The sequence below is a fragment of the Oncorhynchus nerka genome, linkage group LG11, assembly GCF_034236695.1.
Source record: "Oncorhynchus nerka isolate Pitt River linkage group LG11, Oner_Uvic_2.0, whole genome shotgun sequence".
In the NCBI taxonomy this organism is placed as follows: domain Eukaryota; kingdom Metazoa; phylum Chordata; class Actinopteri; order Salmoniformes; family Salmonidae; genus Oncorhynchus; species Oncorhynchus nerka.
The window spans coordinates 16359772-16365130 of NC_088406.1; positions in this window are offsets into that span (position 1 = coordinate 16359772).

Sequence of the window (5359 nt, forward strand, 5' to 3'; positions counted from 1 at the left end):
GGATTTATTAGAGACAGATACTCTTCTGATAACATTCGCCGTCTTTTTGATATTATTGATCAAGTAAACGCACAGAAGACCCCTGTCCTGCTGGCTTCACTGGATGCTGAGAAGGCGTTTGACAGGATGGAGTGGAGCTTTCTGTTTTCAGTCTTAGAAAAGTTCAATATGGGCCCAAATTTTATTAAATGGATCAAATCACTATACTCTCATCCAAATGCCATGGTGACTACTAATGGACTGAACTCTGACAGATTCCCTCTGGAGCGGGGCACAAGACAAGGGTGCTCGCTGTCCCCCCTGCTCTACTTGTTGGGGGCGGAGCCTCTGGCAGAGCTGATAAGAAGCAATCCAAGTATTATGGGTTTTTCTGCAGGCGGCCTGCAGCACAAGATTTCACTTTACGCGGATGATGTCTTGCTCTACATATCCAACCCTGAGAAATCCCTCCCTCTCATTTTAGACACAATTGCTCAGTATGGCAAGTTCTCAGGTTATAAGATCAATTTTAACAAATCCACTGTCTGCCCTCTCAATATTACACTCACCAGCTCTATGAAGACACTTTGTCCTTTCCAATGGAAAACACAGGGGTTTCAATACCTCGGGATCTTCATAACACCAGATCTGAATAGCCTTTTTAAGGAAAATTATCTTCCAGTCCAGGATCGAATCAAGAACGATCTCCAAACCTGGATCTTCCTCCCAATTAGCTTAGTAGGAAGAATGAATGTCATCCGTATGAACGTCCTCCCTAGACTGAACTACTTATTTCAGATGCTCCCATGCTATCTCCCAGTTTCATTATTTAAAACAACTAACCAAAGCATCACCAAATTTATATGGGGCAATAAAAAACCTAGGATCAAGTTTTCCACTCTATCGAAACCTGAATCTAAGGGTGGTCTTGCCCTTCCCTCCCTTCAATTGTACTACTGGTCTGCCCAAATCCGCAACATGCTAACATGGATCACAAACAGACAAGAGTCAACATGGATTCAGATAGAAGCCCAATCCTGTGGTTCATTGCCCTTAAGCTCAATTATATTCATTAATAACTTTAGTGAAGTGGGCAACATAGCCAAAACCTTTGTGATTTACAGCACCCTACTAGCGTGGAGGGACTGTAAGAAATACCTGGGCATTTCCTCCCAAATATGTTCTCACTCACCTATAGTAGGCAACCCAGACCTGCCAAAAGCCCTGAGGGATGCCAACTTTGGCATACTCTAGGAATCAGGACCTTTTCAGACCTATTTCATCAGAAAACCACTACACTGAAATCCTTTCAAGAGCTCTGCAGTGAATTCGATGTGCCAAGATCCCATTTTTAAAAAATATCTTCAAATTAGACATGTAATTTCCTAATTTACCTCCAAGACGAGGTTTAGAACTCAGTTGAATGAAGTTGAAACCCTTCTTGTCACAGCACAATCTATTAAAGGCCAAATATCCTTTCTGAGAAAGGAGGCTCCTCCTTTACTCCTTTGAAAATAATCTGGGAAAAGGACCTTGGTCTGACTATCAGTGATGAGTTATGGGCGGAGGTTTGCGACAGGGTATACTGCTCCTCTACCAATGTAAAAATGAAAGAATCTAATTACACATTTTTGTACAAATTGTATTATACTCCTTTGAGACTCCATAGAATGAAAACAGATATGTCTCCTAACTGTAAAAGATGTACCTCTGAAAGTGGAACCTATATGCATGTATTTTGGAGCTGTAGAGAGATTGCCAGATTCTGGCAATCTATACATACTGCTGCACAGAAAATACTAGATGTACAGTTTGATATGACCCCGTGTATCTATCTTCTTTAATGCCCAGCAGGACTTTGTTCTTGATCCTGACAGAGAACATTTGCTTATGACTATTACATACTTTGCTAAGAAATGTATTCTTCTATTGTGGGCCTCTAATACCCCCCCCCTACATTTAAAATGTGGATTGACCAGATTGTTGACTTTCTTCCTCTTGAAAAGCTCACGTATGACCTCCACAAGAGACAGCCCAAGTTTGATAGACTCTGGTCTCCACTACACAACTATATTTCAAACTGGACAGAGTGAACGGGGTGACTAGGGAAATGCGCAGATACATGTTGTGTAAGGTACTGTAAAACCTAAAAATTAATAAATTGGCCCATCGTCTCAGCGAATGCTTGAAATAGCTGATAAGAACCTTGATAGTGCTGCTGCAAGTGTAATGTTTTTTTTGTTTTTATTTAAATTTTGTTTTTGAGTACGTGTGCGTATGTATGTATGTATGTATGTATGTATGTATGTATGTATGTGGGTGTGTATGTATATGTATGTATGTATGTATATATATATATATATATGCACCAAGGAAAATAAATAGATTAAGAAAAATAAGTGGTTTTATTTGACTTTATCTTTCATTTGAATTGTATTTTAATTTTTAAATTTTTCAAATGTATTATTATATTTTTAGACTTTTTTTTTTTTTTTTAAGCCTGGGCCAACATTCATCCAACTTATTGTGGGAAGCTTGTGGAAGCCTACTTGAAATGTTTGACCGAATTTAAACTATTTAAAGGCAATGCTACCAAATACGATTTGAGTGTATGTAAACTTCTGACCCGCTAGGAATGTGACGAAAGAAATAAAGCTGACATTTCACATTCTTAAAATAAAGTGGTGATCCTAACTGACCTAAAACAAAAACAGAGCATTTTTTACTCTGATTCAAAGTCAGGAATTGTGAAAAACTGAGTTTAAATGTATTTGGCTAAGGTGTATGTAAACTTCCGACTTCTACTGTATGTGTTCTCGTGGGTCATTGACAGTTGAGGGTAAAATAAGATGCTTTTTGTTGGTAGGTCAAAAACCATCTCTGTTGTTGGCCTTATTGGAAGACATACAACTCGTTGTTTAGGCTATCCCCAAGTAGTGCATCTGGCTACCTTGAGGTTGATTTGGCCAGTCTGTCTCTATTCTGTTAAGGAACAGTAAACTTATTCTATTGAACATTTTTCTACAGGCTAAAAGGTTGTGGAAATGATCAGAATTGGTTGGTAACATAGGTAAGATGTTTTATATTCATCATATGTTTGTAAGTTACTTCTCATCAGAATGTTATTTTTGTATAATACTGTGGCGGGGTTGCAGTTATCTGTTCTATGTCAAGACTAAGTTGCATGGGCCGGAGAGAGGGGAGAGGTCAAGGTGTCATCATGTGTAAACATATCTTTTGCTCCACTGTGTGTGTGCCAGTCACTCCCTACTTTTCCCAGCGGGGAAAGGAGGGTGGCAGTGTCTGGAATCATTCTATGCTCCCTCTAATGTTGTCCCTATCTTAACATATAGCAATCATTCTCCTCTCTGTGAGTTTGTCCAGGATTGGTTGTATTTAGAATTGGTTGTATCTAAATGACAATTTGATATATGCCTGTTGATATGGAGGGTTGGTTTATGGTTCTGAGGTTGAGAGAGGAGACAAAGCTGAACAATGAATTATGCCGATGCTGTCTTATCCTGTGTATCTTTGCTATAAAGGATCCCATTTGCCATTATGTTGGGACTCTCAACTTTTCATTAGAGATACTGAACTGTTGAAAGTTAAAATGCTATTGCAATGTGGAAGGGGCTCTCAGAGAATTCATTGATGGACACTGAATCGATCTGAGAGTCACAGGGTTATGATAGAGCTCATATAATTAAAGATGGACTTTGATAAATAACTCTGACTTGTGTGTGTGGTTTGCTCCCATGATTTGGTAAATAGAGGAAATTTCCACGACAAAAGTCTCTTAGCCGCATAGTCTCCATCCTATTTTTAAAGCTGAAGGTTTTGAGAGTTTGTGTAAAATTGTGTCCCTTGTGTTTGGATAGCCGGCAGTGCGCAAAGCCTTGATAGGGAAATGTTCTCCAGAATAGATCTTTCAGAGTACCATTCGGTCATTCGATAGGGAAGTGTTCTCCAGAATAGATCTTTCAGAGTACCATTCGGTCATTCGATAGAGAAGAGTTCTCCAGAATAGATCTTTCAGAGTACCATTCGGTCATTCGATAGGGAAGAGTTCTCCAGAATGGATCTTTCAGAGTATAATTTGGTGGTTCGATAGGACAGTGTTCTTCAGAATAGATCTTTCAGAGTACCATTCGGTCATTCGACAGGGAAGAGTTCTCCAGAAAGGACCTTTCAGAGTACCATTCAGTCATTCGATAGGGAAGAGTTCTCCAGAAAGGATCTTTCAGAGTACCATTCGGTCATTCGACAGGGAAGAGTTCTCCAGAATGGATCTTTCAGAGTACCATTCAGTCATTCGACAGGAAAGAGTTCTCCAGAAAGGATCTTTCAGAGTACCATTCAGTCATTCGACAGGGAAGAGTTCTCCAGAATGGATCTTTCAGAGTACCATTCAGTCATTCGACAGGGAAGAGTTCTCCAGAAAGGATCTTTCAGAGTACCATTCAGTCATTCGACAGGTAAGAGTTCTCCAGAAAGGATCTTTCAGAGTACCATTCAGTCATTCGATAGGGAAGAGTTCTCCTCTCGTCTTCGGTCAATACTAGATTATTTAACATATACAGCTGCAGACTGTGAATGTGTAGTCTTGTAGTTTTCTTAACCATTTAATGCGTGGGCACTGCATCCTCACCTCCTCTGGTCTGTATTTAAATTGCCAACCATTTCAACATGTAGCTACAACTCCATGCTCTCTGGTCTATAGTGTAGTAGCCATTTCAACATGTAGCTACAACTCCATGCTCTCTGGTCTATAGAGTAGTAGCCATTTCAAGCGTGGGGACTCCCATCCCTGCGATTTCTTGACTAAATGTACATTTTGTCACGAGTGCTATTCAAGCACTCGGGGGGGGAAAGGGGCGTTCCCTCCTTTTGTTGTAATGTCTGTGCTCACATGGGCGTGGCCAACGACTTGGTTAAGACTTCATATGAAAAACAATTATCTCATTTAGAAGGCTAACATCACATCTTCTCACAAATAGTTTCATATTTAATCATATCAGTTCCCCAACATTTAGATGTGAATCTGATCACTGAGAATTATACACATTCAGATATACAGTTATGTTGTTCTACTGCCCTTAGTTACATTGCAAATCTTTAACAAATTCAACAGGATTGTTCTTTAAGTGCCCATGGACCAACTGGTTGGAATATTGTTTCATTATTAAACCGTTTTATGCGAAGGTTTGGCCAAGTCTCTCCGTGTGTTCCACAGTCACACATTCCACTCTCAATATTTCAGTTTTTACAACCGGTCATAAAATGAATTGGAAGAAGAGAAGAGGAAAATCTGGTTTCTATAATTCATGCAAGTCATGACAGGAGCAATAGGTAACGATGCCCAGAGGGTCCCTGTTAAGAG